Here is a 19605-nt window from a genome sequence, read left to right as displayed (position 1 = left end):
GGATTCTACTTCCAGTTGGGCATAGTGGTGTTGCACATTTCCCACACTGGCCTTGAACCACTGGGTGCCCATACAACAACCAGGGGGTTTCAGACCTTGAAATGTGAAAAAAATTACCAGAGTCTTAGGTATTCCCAGTGATTTCCTATTCCCCTAGATGAATTTTTTTGACCAAGTTTACTTTGTGAAAACAAACATGACTGCCACCGCACAAAAAGAATTTTTGAAATCCTGTGGTTTTCAGACTGCTTCCTTAAAATAACTGCCTCTTGATAGACAATTTTGTGTTTTGAACTATCTTCTGCTTGATAGCTTTAACAAGAGCTTTTAAACTGGATGGATAAAAAAAATGCAATGTAGTGTAGGATGTCATTAGAACTGAAACTCTTAATATTGGCAGCAGTAGGAAGGGATTGCTTAGGAAAGTCTCCACTTACAGCTCACCTGTGCTGCATACAGGAGTAATAAATACATAATAGTCGAGCTCTGTAGCTGGTTTTGGACAGTTGTGGTTGCTTTTTTTTTTTCTCCTTTTTTGTCCCACAGCTTAATCATTCTAATCAGTTCCATTGAGATGTTCAATGTGATATGTTTAACACTGTGAGTGCGGTGGGACTGTTAATGAAAGCCGCAGAGACAATGCAAGATTTTGTGATTCTGTTATAGTCACTACAGTAACTATCCAGCTATTTGTTCCATAACTGCTTAAATCTCTCACAGTATTCCACTTCTAAACATCAGAGTACCAAGAGCCTCAAATCAAGGTTAGGAAAATAATATATATAAAAAGTAGAAATTGTTCTATTTTTCACAAGTGGTAAAACAAAATTAAAAATTGTAGGGATTTTGGTAAAATGTGAATGTGGGCTTTGCATCGTGATATACATTGCTGGTAATAAGGTATATATCTTCTGTTACTGATTTGTATATGTCAAAATCACCTGGTAATTTCTTTTTCATCACTTTCCAGTGCAGCCTTAGTGAATGCACTACATGCATTGCAGTGCATTGAAACAACCAGAAAATTCAAAGGTGTTTTTCCATCACTATTTTCACTATTCTTGATCCGCGCTTATTTCTGCTGTATACGAACCGATAGCTAATTTGAAGGGAGCTAACTGGGCTTTTTGGAGAACAAGCTGATGTAGACTTAGAGTCTCAGCAGTCTGGGTTTGTTTCATTTTTCTAAGGGAATGGGGCTCCTGTTCCTTGATATGTGTTATTAACATCAACCAAGAGGAATAAATAATTGGTACCATGATTTCACAGAGAGTCCATGATTATGGTAACTCCTGACCTAAATTCAGAATAAGCAATTCAGTTAGCATACCAATACAGATAATTCAATAAATTCATAATGCATCACCAATGAAATACAAAACCGTCAAGTTATCAGGTAAATAGAATTTAATAAACCCTTACAAAACACGAAAAAAGGGAAGCTGCAGAAGGGGCTGTCCATTTGGTTGTGAGTGCTAACCGAAAAGCTCCAGTGCTTACAGCATGCAGGCAGTCACCTTACACTGCTACCTCACCTCCATGTCACACCATCCACTGCAGAAATGACCTGCTGTGACATGATGCCATTGTGGTCACACACAACTGTGCTGATCCCACATTCACCTCTCAGCTGTGTCAAGAGTTGACATTACTCTTTATAGTGGTAGGACCCTGAGCTCTCTGGAGTGGCAAGGTAGAGTTGAAAGACTACCGTCCCATAACACAGGAAAAAAAGATATTAAACTGGTGAAAGATGGATAAATGCAGCCAAGGTATTGCTTCATTTTGCATCAGAACTCATCCTGTATATCCTAAGTGGTTAACTTCATGTTGACAGTTGAGATAGCTACCGCAAAAAAAGGTACATAAATGAGACTAGGAGCTGAAAAAGGGCTTTATCCGTATGGAGACTGTAATCCGTAACATGAAAAGTTTTGAGCTCTGCTATAGGATGTTGGATATTTTGATTTTAAGATATATTTGCTGAAAAGTTATTTTTTCTCTTCAGAGAGCAGATTTATGAAAAAAAAGAAGCCTATATAGTATACAGATATGCAGCAAATAAAATCACATCCTTAATCATTATGAATGCACCTAGAGGGCTGAGCCCAAGAGACATCTGCATAAAATTGCTCAGCCCCTTTCATCTGAGCAATAGGCACAAAGCAGGGGATACATCTATGAAGTATATTAAGTTAGACTGTTATATATGGAAGGGTCTTACAGTTCAGCTAATGTTACACTTGAGGCTGTTCTGCAAAATATGCCAGCGCAATTAATGTCAATGCCAGATAACCAGTCACTGTAAATACCCTTAGAGGGATTTCTTATATCTTTTAGTAGAAATCCCATTTAAGAAGTAAAGTTTCCAAATGTATCCCTGAAAATCAGAGGTCAATTCAATAACCTGCAAACCAGCAGGCAAATTCCATCTCCCGTTAAAGGGAAGTGTTATCTTCTTTGACAAGAGTGGGCTGGTGGGAAATGAATAAATGGATGTCCTTTTTTTCTAGAACAGACTCTATATTAAGCACTCAGACCATCCTTTATGCTTGTGCTGTGTTTGGCCATTGCTAGGCTGGACCATACTATAAACAGCAAGGCAAGTCCACTTTACACCACAGAATTTCATCTGTCCCCTCCAGGCTTCATGCCATCCTTGTAAATCTACTGACTCCCTTGCCTGGCTAATACTTGCCTGTGCAGGGCTTCATCTCTGCCACTTCCCATAGGTTTATTCTCATTATTAATGAATTAACTGTCATACAGTAGTATTTAGAGGACCAGGTGAAGCCAGAGACTTATATAATATGCTTTATGAGAGAAAAACACCAGCAGGCAAGTTTATAGTTTTGAAAGGTGGTTGATAAGGAGAGCAGCAGAAGCGGAGACTTACCTTAGACAGCAAGCAAAAGGCAGATCACCAAAGCTCTCCTTGTTTGAGCATTGCTGTCCTGCATAAAACTGAATAGCATGACTTGCTGTAGATATAGCCCTATTTTCTCCTTTTATGGATCACATAGTGAAAATCTCATTTTCTGGAAAGAAAACAGCATAGAAGGCCTATTGGAGGCTTCTTAGCCTTTTATAAATGCTGCTGCATCTAAATAACTGGTCAATCATAGCCAGATTTGAGTCTATGTGCTTTTTTTTCCAGACACTGATACCGAAAAGCTTCTTCTGTCATCACAGTATCCCTTCCAGCCACGTAAAAGCAGAGCAGAAAAGTAATTTCTTTTTGGCTTATAAGGTTGCATTGAATATGACAACGGACTGCTTCCCTGTGTGCCCCAGAGTGCATTGAATTTCTCAGCAGCATTTTTTCCTGCAGCTCTGTTAAAGAACTGATTATCCTCAAGCTGGTGTGGTACTATCAGAACTTGCTATTGGTGTTTGTGTTATGATAACCTTTACATTTTCAGTTACTTTACAATCCCACTTAAATAAGTTAGTAAGAGCTGTTCTAGAAACTCACATTTGCCCCAGCTCAACGCTAGATGCTCAAGAAAGATTGTCTGCTATGGGAAGCCAAACAAAGGAACCTGATCCATTAAAGTTATCAAAAATTCTTCTTTTTCCTGTCTATTTCTTTTCAGTATCCAAGACTCTGTTTCAAGTAACTGTGGTCTAACCAACTTTTGCTTACCATGCAAAAATGGCAAGACGAAGGTGGTTACAATCCACCTCCCAAAACAAGGATGTGTCTAGAAACACAGAATATCTCTGCACTTTCTCTTTCTTCCATTTTTTGCTCCTGTCAGACGCATTTCAGTGCAAGCTAGAGGCAATTCCAGTTTCTACCAACAACTGCAACCTGATTGAGTTCTAAGAAACTCAAAGAGATATAAGATGATGGTAAAAAGTATCTTTGGTTTTGGTTCATGAAAATGGCAGTTGAGAACTCAGAAAATTTTGGATTGGCATTAATTGCTAAAATATAGCAGAAAAGTATTTTTTTTTCCAAATAGAGCAGCACTAATAAAAAAATCACGGTTCAGACAAGGTGAAGTCTCTTTTGGAGCCTTCCTTCTGTAATATAAGTCTCTGTTAGAAACTTAGAAAACAGCCTTAGATGTGACTAAGAGGTAAAGTATGTCTAAGCCGTGCAGTAAGCTATGCTAAAGGTGTGCATCTTTTAATTATCTTATGAAGTATTTTCATTTTTCATGGTTTTAAAAATCATTTATGAACTGTCTTTGTGTATAATTGATAATTAAGTGCTTCTTTAATGCTTAAGTCTCTAAAGCAATGTGTCTTCTGACCTATGACAGCCACTCAGAAGATTAAATATCTGAAAGAATATCTTAAAATGTGTGCTATCTACTTTACAAGAGTCAGCTTGAACAGTAATTTTCTAAAAAGTAACTTTTATTTTACAGCAACAGTGAAAGATTAGGAAATTATCTGCTGTAATTAAAAAAAAAGAAAAAGAAATGTAGAAAACTGCAAGTGCCTCCTTTTTTAATTCTTCTCTTTTGAGCTAGTGTGGATATCATCTAAATTATCTTTGACAGAATCAGCCACTTCACCATTTTCACTGAGAAATCACTTCAGCTCCCATGTAGCAGGAGGCTGTGAGGAGCAGAGCTGGCAAGGGCCTGACAAACTTTCAAATTTGTTCTCATTCTGCCGTGAAACAAACAAACTTTCTTTGCTTGTTCTGTTTGTTGTTTTATGAAATCGTGCCAAAAGATCCAAATCTGAACCAAATAGATGCTTCAGCCTGCATCTCCCTCCCACTCACCTGAAGCATGCATCATGCTCACCTACAATATGATGCCTCCTGCGCAAAGCTGCACTCAATGGATGTGGCCCGGCAGGAGTCGATACTGCAGAGCAGTGCAGGGATTCCTGGCATCAGCTTTAAGATTAATTTAACTGAATCTTAAAATCTTGTACCTGGGTATAGCATGGTGCTATTGTATTGAAAAATTGATCAACTGAAGAACTGATTAAAGCTGGTTAATGGCCAAAGACTCTGCTTGGCTATTTTACAAGTGGATGATCAGAGACAGTGGTAACACCACGGTAGGTCACACTGGACAGGAAATATGATTTTCAGTTTATCAGTTCTTTAGCCAGATTCACAATCTTCAGAAATTAAAAGAGAAAACAGAGAAAACTTTTTCAAGTTTAAGAAAATTTAAAAATCTCCCCCTGAAGTCAATAACAATAGTGACATGAAATGTATTATCCTGTTCCTGGGATTTTGCACTCTTTTACTCCTCGTGTTTCTTCTAGACTGATTTTTAGCATTTAGATAAAACACCAAGTGCCGTCGAACTATAAGTCAGTTAGTGGTTTATTACTCAATGGAAAACCTGCTAAAAGAAATGAGAATGTGGTAAGTAAAAGACCTCTTTCTGCTACTGAAGTGAATACTAGGGCTAAATATCTGTTTACCCGCTGATTACACAGTGTTATTATCTTGGCACTAGATTAAGTAAGTGTGTGAAACGACATTTGTTTATTTAGGGTTATACTGCAGTTATTTTGCTTTATTATTTTTTTGCCTTATGAGCCACATCATATTTGTCCTCATAACTGAGTGTGTGTTCTAGGTGGTGCTTTTACAGTCCATGCACTATTCATGATCAGTGAATGATGGAGCGTTTTATCCAGCCCTTCATGAGGTAATGATAAGGGTAATTGGCACTCCAGACTTCTAGGCAGTTAAGAAGCAAGTTGGTGATGGAAAACAGCTATTTGCTGAATCACAGCTTGCCACCCAACTCCTGAAAGGACTTCTCTAAATTTTAACTGACAAACTTAAATATTTCCAATTAACATATATTTGTCCTTAAAAACAAATTATCTTCTTTTCTCTGGTTTTGTTTTTGCTTATTCTGCCATACATATAATTTGTTGGTGCAGTCCTCCCAGCTGTAAATCAAAACAGCTCACTCTGCTTCAGCAGGGCTCTACTGATTTATATTCACAGTGGACCTGCTACAAGATCTTTGTTTTTCATTTACCTTTGTCATTTTTAAAATTCAAAAAAAAGCATCCAGGGAGTGTAGCCGAGACTCCAACACATTCTGTCAGGGACACTGGGCCATGTAGGATTAATGCCATGAAAGGAAACTGACTGTCATGTTTTCCATAACGCCTCTGATGGAATTGCTCATATTCTTTTTCACTTCATCAAGGTAAATACCACTGCTGATCAATACAGTAGGTATCACAACTCTTGTATTTCTGTGAATCTTATATTCACTCTGATTCCAATTATATGCTTCTTCAGCATTATGTCACAGTGGGATGGAAGTAGATTTTAATTTAACTACGTTAGAGACAATCTTAAATCTCATGTTAGTTTGGATTACGTTTCCTGACCAATTCCAGCTTTTTTTGTTGGATTTTACATAGTTACCCCCACAGAGAAAAAAAATAATTAAAACAATTAAAACAATTTAAAGTGTCATTTATTAATATAAAAACCTCAACAGCAGTGTGTAGCACTGTTGAGAATGGCAAGCACTGAATGAAAATACTTCAGGGGTTTTATTATTTTTTTCTGAGTCTTTATATTAAAGAATTGACACCAGATGCAGAACAAGACTAAGGTGAAAGAAAGGAAGAACATGTTTTTTATGCCATTGTATGGACTCTGCCTTCTTGTTCCTTTCATCCCTGAAACAGATGGGGAAGAGTAAAGAATAAAGCTGTTCTGAAGGAGCATATGAATCAGTTAGATATGCATGCATATTTATTTTAAGCATACAGATACTTTCATAGTCCTCAGCCAAAACTGCAGATAATTAGGGCTGGCATAAAAGGAGGTTAAAAAAAAGCCTTAAACATAATTTTGAATTTTAAATTTTTTTTTTTATTTTTTTTTTTGGTGTATGTTGCAAGGCTTTTTGTGGTTCATATTTTAACTGAATTTTTTATGGAAATTACTGCAATCGTTATTTTTTGTTTCCAAAGCAGATATATCTGTTTGTGATTGGTTCAAATACTGTTTCTGAAATTGAACAATATTTCATTAAAACCAAAATTTACCATACAGATTCATTTATTGATATAAAATTCTGAGGATTAATGGGAAAAGAGAAATACAAAATGAGACATTTTAATACATTCTCCACATTCTCCTTCTGATATTTTTTCTAAGCAGAATTTTTAAATTTAATATTCTGAAATTACTTTGCATTTAAAAAATATATACTTGGTTGGTTGGTTGGTTGGTTGGTTTTTTTACATCACATATTTGGTGCTAGAGAGGTACTTCAATTATTCCCTTACCTGAAACTTGGGGGCATAAAAATTTCTGAGTTATCTAGTTAACAGCAGTTACTGATTATGAAGCCATTTATTGTGTTATGTTACCATAACACCTATAGTTATGGTTATCTGTGGACTATCATTTGGGGTTTTCTCAGGATTGTGCTCCTGCGTTGAAAAAAATGCACCAGACAGAGATAATTTTTAAATATCTGGTTTGCTAGCAAAAAACCCTGAGATTGTCCAGTTCTACACAAATCCCTAAATTCCTCCTCGGCACCTGAAAACTGTACTCAGCTTTGATTAAAGCTAGACCTGCTTTCGTTGACTGCATTGCTCTGTCCCAGTGAACCTGTTTAGTGACCATGGGAGGGCAGCAGATTTCTGGGAAGTCACTCAGACCCTGAGATTTGGTCTTGGTGCAAGTAGGAGGGTTAGAAGAGAAAAGCACCAAGCACTAGAAGGTTGAAAAGGCCAAAACTGGGTAAGTCAGGTGGAAAGGGCATGGATGCATGCTGAAACCAGGCCATGCGGAGAGTAAGAGTGGGCCATTGTGAGTGAGAGCATCTACACTTCAAGCCAGCTGTTTGTTATTTCTAACTAGTTGTTCACTGCTTGGGGTTCTGAGCCAGAATTAATGATATGACTATAGGCTCTGTCCTCAGGGAGTAAGTATGGGACCTGCCAGGACCCAGGAGACTCGGATGTAGTGAGGACCAGCCTGCTGGAACGGGAGCCTCCCCACCAGGAATGAACATTATTCATGTCTAGCTCAGACAGTGATTTTTCTGGTCCTCAGCTAGTCTTTCCTATAATCACTAATTAGTGCCTGTCACAGCACACTTCCCAGGCAGTTGATGAGGATTGAGGTTCTGGCATGTTGGTGATTGGACTGGGGCTCCGCAGCTAATAACTATGATATTCAGAGCAGAACTGATGTCTCATGCTTGGAGCAGGTGCTTTCCTCCATGTAACCTGATCACTCAGGAACCTTGGGATGGGATTTCTCTCAATGCAAGCTTTTAAATAAGCCAGAAAACCTCTAGAAAGACTTCCGTACACAGAATGATGCCATTCATCACAGAACACGTTAACTGGCTTATTTAAATTTTTGCAGTATTCCCAGAACAACAATCTGATAGTTTTGGGGGTTTTTTTTCCTTTTCACTGCAGGTGATTCTCCCAGTATAGTCTCAGTCTCAGTGTGAACTCTGCTTTTTACAGGTTACAGTTTCTAGGTTTTTATTCATGAGTCTGAATTTAAGTACACGAGCAACTTTATTGAAGTTTGCAGAATGGCATTAACCATATGTTTCATTAGATTATTGAATCTGGGCTCTAACTTCATCACCACTGAAGAAAATAGTATCTATGCAGTCATGGCTGACCAGATCCATTTGATGAGAGTTCTCCTTCAAGGCAGAGGTGAGACCAGAGGTGCTCCCAAGGTCCTCTCCAGCCGACGCTCTGTGGTTCTGTGAAGCAGTAGGTGAAAATATCCACAACAGAAGGTTTGATGGAATTTATGATTCATACAGCTGAACCTGTGAACCAAGATCATTTGTGGTAAATGACAGCCTTTCTTGGATGAAATACCATGAATAGTAGGTTAATTAATGTTATTTCAATAAAGAACATGCGTACATGGCTACATTAGTGATTGTTCCAACTTTTGGATGATGTTGGGAGATGCTAGGGTATGGCTATGTGACAGAATGAAATTATGTTAGTAGGGCTTACATCTTTTCATGCCTGGAGCCTTGATAACTGACTCTGGCACATGACCAGCAATTTGTAAGAAAAATGTCCTAGCTTAAACCAGCAGAACCAGTAAGGAGATGAACATCTGGCGAACATCTGGTTGGCCTGAATGAGGCTGGTAAAGGATATCCTGAGCTGGCATAAACCAGGGCTGAGGAGCATCCCTGTTTTCTGCAGCTTCAAAACACTGGCACAATGTGAATCTGCTATAAAGACAGATGTACTATAAACGGAGAAAGAAAGATACAACTCAGAATATTTATTCTTACAGCTGCCCACATACTGCCAATGTTATTTGTGTGATACTACGAAAGTTAAGACACCAGCTGTAACATTGTGTCCAATTTTAAGCTTAGCACTTTGGCAAAGGTATGGACTATTTGAAGAATATCCAGAGTTCGAGAAGAGTGATGTAAGACCCTAGAAGCATGGTCTGTAAGAAACGTCTGAGAACATGGCTTATAAATAACGCTATGAAGTTATTGGGATTGCTTGAAAGAAAGAAAGAAAGAAAGAAAGAAAGAGAGGGAGAGAGAGAGAGAGAGGGATAAGGAACATGATAGTCATCTTCAAACATATAAAAAGTTGTTGCAAAAAAAGAAATGAATAGTCTTTCCTTCATGTCCACTGTGGATAGTACAAAAAGTAATGGTCTTTTTAATAGTGGCAAGGGAAATTTAACTTAGACATTAAAAAAAAAACACTTTCTTACAGTAAGGTTAATTAGGTACTGGAATAGATTGCCCGGGGAGGCTGCGGAAACTCTATCACCATTAAAGCCTTTAAAGAGCAAGCTGGACAAACACTCATTTGTAATAACAAAGATCTAGTTGATCTATGGAGGGCAAAAGATGAACAATATGATTGACTGAAGGCCTTTATAGATCTGTTTTCTACTGTTCAGTGATAATTGCTTAGCAGTATGGGGGAGAATATATACTTGTCAAACACAAATCAGATAGACCTGACAGAAGCGAAAAATATCACATATCATTTTTGGATAGAAAAATGTGAAAATAAATCAAAGAGTGTGGAAGTCCGGTCACATTTGAATAACAGTTTTTCCAAGTTTAGAGTTAAATGTTCTTACACTATGATGACAGATACATCAGAAGATTATATTTTAAAAATAAATGGACAATTGCAAGGTTAGGAAAAAGCATGTCAATCTCTTTAGTAGTTTAAAACATAATTCTATTTGGCAACAATAAGAGGAATCAAGAAGATTAGAGGATGTGTTTATGTTCTGGATTATAGAGGCAAAAAATGAAAGTCTGTTCCTTCCTACAATACATTTGCATTATTCCAGATTTCCAGAGCTATAACTGAGATCAGACTTCATTTCCTGATCCTTTATCCACACCATATCCAAGTTCAATTAAATCTTTTTCAAGAGGTTCCTGGGTACAGCAACCCAGGAGCAGGAAATAGCCTTCTAACTCAGTGACTTGCGTGGAAGGGGAGATAGATAAAGACATACCATTATTTCTTTCGTCTTGCCTGGGTAACTGTCTCACAACTCTTGAAGCACAAGCCTGTGTAATCATTAGGGCATGGTTAATGAAAACAGCTCATTATTGTCTTGGAGATACTGTCCTCTAATGATGCCCCTTGGATTGAAATGTATGCAAATGAAGATTATTTATTTACTGTGTGGACCTTGTAAATATGAAAATTTAATTACTAAGTGCAATATTTATCATGAGGAGCTCTAGCTCTCCTCTTTACCAAGCAAATAAGAAAATATTCCTTTTGAAGTAGGTGCTTATTTAACAGATACTTCTGTCCAGCATTTTCACAAACCTACGCAGATATGCAGCAGACCAAATGGGCACAGATTTATCCCCTTATCCTGGAAAGCATTACGTTAACATCCTGCACACTTTGATAAGTGTCCAGCGTTTCTCTGCTTCTGTAAGAGAATTTGCACATCAATCCAGAAGGAAGTAAATTGCTGGGAGAAAAAGTATGGTGTAAAAAAACTGCTGCCTGACAGCGTGAGAACAATGAAGTGCTTTCATAAGTAAATGGTGCATATCTCATGATGTGTTCTCGGGAAGGGATCATCTGAAGCAGACCCATACACAGAAGAAATGTTTCAGACAGGCATATTATCCTTCCCATATGGAGTAGAATTTGAGCTGTTGGAATAATTGATCGTTTAGTGCTTCTGCAGTTCTGATAAATAAATGCAGAAATCCAGAAATAGATTTGGGTGGATCAAACTTTTTTGTGTGTAGGGGAATCTTGGATGAACAGAAATGTTAAAAAATCCCGAATAGTAAACTATGTTTTGATTTTTAGACACATGGTTCTGTAAAACAGGAAAGTGTCTTGACATATGAAGCCACTTTAATACTTAAATATCTCAAATTTTGTTTCCTAGAATAATCAAACCTGAAATGTTTTGATATTTCACAACTTCTTTTGCTTTTGTCTTTACATTGAAAAATCAATATAAATTAATAAGAAATTTTGGTGTCACCAGTTTTTCGGCTGCTTCATCGGTATGGTCTCCTCTTTCACTCCTGATCCTGAGCATAGAATATAAATAAATAGGAAACGACAGGAAAGGTTTGTATTATCACAGCAAGTTTTGTTGTAAAAGGTAATAGATTTTATTAGATCAGGTGGTGTAATTGGGGGGAAAAAAAAAAACCAGACAAGATTTCAAGCTTATAATCATAGAAGCATAGAATAGTTTGTGTTGGAAGGGACATTTAAAGGTCATCTAATCCAACCCCCCTGCAATGAGCAGGGACATCAACTAGATCAGGTTGCTCAGAGCCCCATCCAACCTCACCTTGAATGTTTCCATTGTCTAAGTGTTAACAAGCTCATCACCCCTGTTGAGCCACCTGGGCTCTCTTTTCTGTCCAGGCAATCATGAGAATGGTGAGGAAAGGCAGACCTCCATCACTCCTAGGAGTGGGCTGTTTGTCAGTCAAAAAACATCTTCTGATTCTTACCTTTCTTCTTTTTCTTTTTTTTTTCTTACTTTCAGTGTTTCAGCTTTTCTTGTCAGTATTTTTCCTCTTGAATCCTTGAGCTCCTAATTATCAGCACCTCAACCATTACAATTTTTTTTAATTTTTTTTGTCTGTGTTTTTGCTTTTCTTATGTTGCATGACTTCAACCCATGGACTTTCTCACACCGTAGCAACAATTTTCTCAGTGAAACTTAGCCAAGGTCACACTGTTCTGAACTGGACTAGACCTTGGATTACAGACAGCTGGTCCCCAGGGCTGAATGTTGCAAGATGACAGTGTGTCCACCTTGCACATGAGCAGAGGAATATATTCCACAGCGGTGTGCATTGCTCTGAACTCAAAAGAAAAAAATGTTTTCGTTTGTCTCTTCAGACACTCTGCTTAGATGTTGAAGCAGAGAGAAAAAAAAGGACTTTTCATAAAAGCTTCCAAATATCATCTCTTTCCTTTATTTCTCAAGTCACTGCAAAAAGAATCTTAAAAGGGGAAAACACAAAGATAACTATGTAATGACTCACATTTATCTAGTGATTTTAATCTCTGAAGGCACTTTAAGAAATGTCATAACCACACATATCCATGTTGTGGGTTGTCCTTCAGTTTGTATTGCAAATGTCAGACATGATACCAGTATTAATCAATATAATTACTACAGCATTTAATTATTCTTTCATACTCAGCCTCAACGTTCATTTAAACCTGAAAAATAATAGCAAAATATGTGCCAATTTTGTTTTTTTTTCTTTTTTCTCTAACTGAGAATAACCTTTGCTAGCAGAGGAGAAATCCCGCCATAGTAGCTGGGCTATATAAGAGGTCTGAGAGCCTTGCCCCTGCAATTTTTCTGCTTTATTGCCCGCACTAGAAGGAGAATGACCATTGCAGACTGTTTTGGGTTCATATACTACTGTTTACTCTGTTTAAATGAGCCAGTCAATTCTCTGACGTTTGGGGCAGCCAGAGACACCTGGAGCAATCCTACTCCTATATCATCCAAGGATTGCTGTCTTCAGGAGCAAACAGTAGCGTGGCCTCAGGGTTAGGAACCGGTGCCTCTGTGAGTGATTCACAGCCTCCAAGAGATAATGCTGTCCTGACTTTTCATAGCTGGATCCTTCAGGAGCTACCTTCATCTCTCTGGTACTTCTCTTAGCCTATTCCCATTGTACCTGTTTCCTTGAGATTTGGCATGAGAGGATGTAGCTTATGTTCACACAGTGCCCTGTACAGATGGTAATTGACAGCAACGCTAAACTGTTTTGAGGTGCAAGCATTATACAGTCCACTTGCCACTTTAGCCCTATGACAGACCTTTTACACACAATTGCCATTCTCCTGAAGTCCCTCTCTATCTTTCACGTCCCTCAACCAATCTTTTTCAGGAGTTCCTGGTTGTTACCTCTGGATCTGAGTGCATGTTTTTCAGTGATGCGCCATAATCTGCTGTCATGAAACCACCAAATTTCGGATGCATGTGGATTGAAGGACTCTTTTCTCTGATTCTGTCTGAGTATTGATGTAAAGATATTATATATAATATATATAGATGTAGATATAAAGGTCATCGTTGATACGAAGATCCAGGATGCTTCATAAGGCTGTTTTCACTACTCTGTTAGGACAGTAATAGTAAATTGAGCCACTAAGCTTGTTTGTACCCATGCTGATCCCAGCAGCTCTGATCACACTGCTGTGCCCCAACGATAGAGCTCACAGGCTGAGTACATAAGGATGAAACACTCTTCTCAGACCTCTGCTGAACCCATCAGCTGTAGTTATGGATAAATACTCTGTAACACAGCTCACACATGAGAAATTTGTTGCTACATGACTAAGGAGACTAAGAAATAATATGTGAATGATTTACCTCACTTTGGACAAGTAAATTTTTTTCTTTTTTTGGCCTTTTAGATCTGCTGGGGTTTTAAAGTTTTATTTCTTTGTGATAATTCTGGCCTTTGCATTTTAAAGATGTAGGCTGGTACACATGCATGATTGATGAACAAGAGTCCTAATGCAATAATGGTTCACAAAACAGCAGACATGAGAATGCATTTGGGAAAGACCAAGCCATCTCCCAGATGTGAATGTCTTTAAAACGAAACTTTACACAGGAATGAATGAAAACATTCAATTAGAATTGACAGTGAAATTAGGAGAATTCTTGCTTAGGAAACAATCAAGAAATAAAATAATTCAGTTTCAAAGAATGTTCTGTGGAAGCCAGTGACAACCCATAAAAGACAAAATACTTGAAGATCAGCCTGCCTGCTTTCCTTTGAAGAAGTGCTGCTCTTTGTGATCCATTCATTTCACAGAATGGTACTTGGTAATTTGTTCAGAGGATATTTTTGAAGGAGTGTATCCAACATCTCCAATTACATCTTGAAGGCTTGGCACAAAGAGAGAAGAGATGAGAAAGATCTTAAAATTGAGGAAATTAATAAATACTTCAGGCTGCTGCTGCTTTTTTTTTTCCTTTTTTTTTTCTTTTTTTTTCTCTCATTCGACTTCTGAATAATCTGATCTGCTGGAGGTATTAAGAGGCCTTATTTAGTAGCTATGATCGTCAGATAGCAGGTTCTGAATAAAAAAGACAAACCCAGGAATGAGAATCCACTGTTTGGTACCTAGTATTTAAATGAGCTCTCAGATGCGTGTATATCTCAGCTGAACAGAATAGTTTTAAGCAAGTGATAAGAGTGGGCAGGAAAGACATTCACTGCTATCATAATCAAGCACTTCATAAAGTAATTAATTAGATAAAACCGTAATGCACCATAGGCAAATACTGATGTTAAGTAAGTATTCACATGTTGTTCGTTCAGAGACAATGCTGGGTATTGTGTCCTATTATGGTGTCATTCAAGTCCCTTGTAATCTATGTGATTGATTTCTGAATTTCACTAACCAATGCAATATACTGTGAAAGGGCAAATGTATTTGTGGCTTATCGAGTCTAGGAGAAGAACAGGGAAGACATGAGTGAAGTCTTCAAATATGTAAGAAACAGCTGCCAGAAAGGAAGGAATAATTTATTCTCTACGGCTTCTGTAGAAAAAGACATGCTGGGTTTAAGTTTCAACAAGGGGGATTTGGTTTAGATATCTGGGAAACAACTTTGTAAAAGAAAGGAGACTGACTTTCGGGAGTTGTTTGGTCTGTGATACTCTGGAGTCTCCATCTGTGTAACCAGTCCTTGCCAGGAATGGTTTCAGATTAGCACATCTTGCCATGGGACAAGAGGAAGACAACTCCCAGAAGACTCTGTCAATGTAATTTTCTCCTCTAAGTTTTCTCTAGTGCAACATTTTACACTTCCCCTGTAATCTCTTGTCTCCTGATTCCATCAGGATATTATTGAAATGATAGAAAATGTGCAATGAAAGCAGAAAAAAGTGTCTTCTCTCCTCAGCTCACCTCTCATTGAATAATGTCTTCTAGCACTGCAGGTTTGAATTTGAGATGAGCCTTAGTCCCCATGTGTGATATGCTGTTATAGCGAACACACAGGGACTGCGGTGGAGCTAAGAGTCTCTCAGTCTCAGCTATCCATGATTACTGAACCTCACACTTACCTTTCAGTGGCATGTTGCTCAAATGATAAGCTTTACAAAGTTCTAAAAGAATCTTATTTTTAAGAAGTGCACTAAAAGCTCCTTTTTGAAGCATGCATTAAACAAAGCTCTCAGCAAGAAGGTGTATCTGAATGGGTACTGTGAAACCTGCAATCTGAACAAGCCTCAATAACAAATCAAATCCTTCCTGGCATGGTTTTCTGCACTGGCATGTGTTTATTCTCTCTGGGAGGTCTTCTCTTCAGCACTCCGTGTCTGGAGTGTAGAAGTGGAAAGAATTTTCTTTTCTGAAGTGAAGGAAGTTTTGCTGGAAAGTTTTCTCCAGGATATTTTTTTAAGAGTTTTTAAAGGATTTCTTTTTTCTTTTTACTTTTTCCTTGCCACTTGGAAGCTTCTGTTGTTTTGAAAGCCTCAGTCTTAAAGAATTGCGACAGTACTTTGTGAAGTTTGAGTATCCTGCATTTTCCTTTCATCATTGTTGCCAGGGTTTCCCACCTGGATCGTTTCTTCTGTGTTGTTTGTTATGCCAGGATTCCCATAGTATGGTAAGCAAGCAACAGAGAAGACAGTGGTGAATCATGGGAAATATAAACCCACAGAGAAGACGGGGAGGATGAGAGCTCAAAGCAATGAAACGTTGCTTCACATTGAACACTGCAGGGTGAAGATGTCACAGAGGCTATGTGTCTGGAACTGTTGGATCTGTATCAGTGCAACACTGCAACTGAACAAATGAAGACCTGGCTAATACATCTTCCTGGTCCATGAAGACCAAGTTAGCTCATCCTCATGGAATTTTTCTGTGTAGTTTAGACAGCAAATTGGGTTGGTGTTTGCCTAGGGCTGCTGTGCAACTTACAAGGTAGACCTTGACTACATTTTCTCAAAGTCATGGCAGATAAGAGACAAAATAATAGGTTTTGAAATAACATTTTGGAAGTTAAGATTTTTTTAATTTTTTATTATTTTTTAATAGAGAATTTTGACAAAAATTACTCACAAAATGTTTTCTCATGCACAGGTACAGTTTTGCCAAACTGTCTTATTGACTGTCATCAAATCTTGACAAGAGCTACAACGAAACCATTGCTGTAACACCGTGCCAACGTTGGCTGTGCTCAGAGCTGTTTAATACAGGTCTCAGAGCAGTGTAATAATTTTGCAATCAGAAAGCGTTTGCACTTGGCCATGTTTTTCCTGCAGGCAGCTGCTCAGTCCCTGACAATTGAGTCAGACATGAAGATTCCAGGCAACTGTAAGAAAGTCACTAGTTATCCAGAAGTGTTTCCAAAAATAACAATAATGAACACATGTACAATAGTTCTCACCATTGACTCTGTCAGTTTGGGTTTTGCATGCTCCTGAAATATGAATATTAAATAGCAATAAACATGTCCCTGTTAAGAACTTGTGCTTTCTATATAAATATTGATGTATAAACCTCAGGTCAGCAATTTCCTTTTTATTCTCTCTTCGATTAAAAGTGCTATAACATCACCAGGTTGGACAGTCTCCTGTGCAAAGGCTTTGCTGTTTACTGACTTTGTGAAACAGTGTGGTTTTTCAGGGGCTAATAAGGCTGAACCTCCCTGTGTATCACTTATGTACATCTACACTCTTGGCAACAGTCCTTTGTTCTGCCACATTTCATTTACTCCAGCGTTGGTCGAGATGACATTAATGATGTTGAAAGTCAGGAGGATGCTGTTAATAAATGCGGTCCAGAGGCCTGGTATGGATGTGACCTTTATCTTTCAAATGACCTGTGTAAATTCAGTCCAGTCAATACGCCTAGATTGCTGTGTTTCTAGGGCTAGGAAATTAGGTTAGAAAATTCCAGTACAAGAGGAATTGATGAGATTGCCTGTCTGAAACTGGCCATTGCTGCCATTTGTCTGTGGGGATGCACTGATGTGATACCTGGATCCATCACATCTACACATGAATGGATGAGGATGTAGCTGTCTGCTGAAGGTTATTAAAATCTTAAGTGTGTATCATTCCCTGGTGCCCTGTTATTTATCTTACTGTGGTTGCCAAGACTTTCATTAATGCAGAATAAAGACAGATATAAACCGAGGAAGATCTCTGCCCTTTTGGAGTTGCAGATGGATGCCATGCATGATGTCTGAAGGCATCCAAAACTTTACTACGAGATTATATGAGTTTCAGCTGAATCCCATTTGAAACAGCTTTTGACACCTCAAGTCACCACAGAGAAACATATTTGGTCTTGAAAAATCTTGGAAAGGAGCTTACATATTTACCCTACTAAAACATGCTAAAGAGAAAGCCATAAAACTCATCCACTTCATGCCCAAACTTACCTAAAAGACACTGGTGTATTTTACAAGTGTTGTTCAAAACTGTGTTCTGAAGATGGCTTCTGTTTTCTTAAAGTGTCACCTGAGCTCTAGGAAATAAATTATAGATAGAGACGATCTTGTTAAAAAAAATAAATTATCTTTTCAGTGGTTCCATTTCAGAAGCAATATTGATTAGATTCCTTGAATAAGTACATGTAAATAAGAACAGAAGAATGACTGTTTATAGACCAAAAGTACTGCTAACCTAATACAGTGCCACCAAAATGGCTAATTTTGGATGCTTAGGGAAAAACTCATACAGCCTGTGCAGTGTAGTATGATTATTTCGCTGGTTATGTATCCTACTCCCCATCATACGGTACACAGAGGTTTAGAGATTTTCTGGGATAACTATTGCATTCAAAGCTTGATAGCTGCTCATAGACCTGACTTTATGGTTGGTGACTTGTTTAAGATAATAACTAAGTAGCAAGAAAAATTAAATCCATGAATATGTTTGAATCTGGAATATGATGAGGTATTCTGATAAGATAGGGAGATTATATCATTCTTCATTTTGATATGTTTAAATGGTGCCACGTTTACTTTCTGGGAACACTTGGGCAGCAGAGCATAGCTGGAGAAAAATACTCATGAATAGCAAATATTAAGCTCAAATGCCTGAATATTCCCTGAAGACAAGTTCCAGGTTGTCTATTCCATTTTGTCATTTGCAGCTCCTTCTCTAGCTGTACACTGTATAAATCAGCAAAAAAAGGGAAGGAGTCAGCAGTAAGAAAATTGAAATAGGCCTGTTCCAAAATTCACAGTGCGACACATCATTCACTAAATGATCAAAATTCAAGAGAACTGTCTGGAGTGAAAATATACAGAAAACAAGAAACTTGTTTACAAATGCAGTTTATAAACAAGAAAACAAAGAGCTGTTTTAACTTCAATGATCATTTGGCTGTGATCAAAATGTTGGCTTCCGTTTTATTATTTTCTGAGAAAGAGGGAAAAAATTAAATATTACTACGACTTGTACTTCAAGAGTTAGCTGGGCAAAATCAACCTGACTAGTGTCAAACCTCCACATCCTTTCCAAAGGGCATTTAGCTCTGACCAGTTCAGCAGGTACATTCTTACCCGAGCAGTGAGTCTGCACATGCTCACTTGGCTGTTTACGCGTACACACCATGACTGTAATTTTACAAATGCATCTTCTGTGTTCTGCTTTGCAAAGGTCGTTTTTAGATTTCCTGAGACGGAAGGCTGGTACAAATGGTAACTCTATCGCTGACCACAAAACGCGTCACACAATTGGGTGAATGTAATTCAATAAGGATCTTACAGCTAGGAGATTGATGGGAATGATCGATCCATAGACAGAGATCCATGCAGAAACAGTTAAGAAGCCTGATTTAACTTTTCAAGCTTAAATCTCATCCTAAACTTGAGATCTGCCCTCTCAAGACAGTCTCTGAAAAGCCTCACATGGCATTAGTCTCACGAGTCTTTTAAGTTGTCCTTAGCATGCCAGTAAACTTCACTTCAGTTGTAAAAAATGTTATATATAATATAGAAAATTTTTCAAATAATGTTCAGTTAGGTAACTACCAGGATGGTAAACGTTAACCATACATGAGAATTTAAGTAGTATTTGGATAAAAATTGCCTGTCTACCCCATCTGTTTTTATAATGTTACATTTTTACATTTTAATGTTACACTCTCATTGCA

Source organism: Chroicocephalus ridibundus, chromosome 7, assembly GCF_963924245.1.
Source record: "Chroicocephalus ridibundus chromosome 7, bChrRid1.1, whole genome shotgun sequence".
NCBI lineage: Eukaryota > Metazoa > Chordata > Aves > Charadriiformes > Laridae > Chroicocephalus > Chroicocephalus ridibundus.
This window is presented reverse-complemented; position numbering follows the sequence as displayed.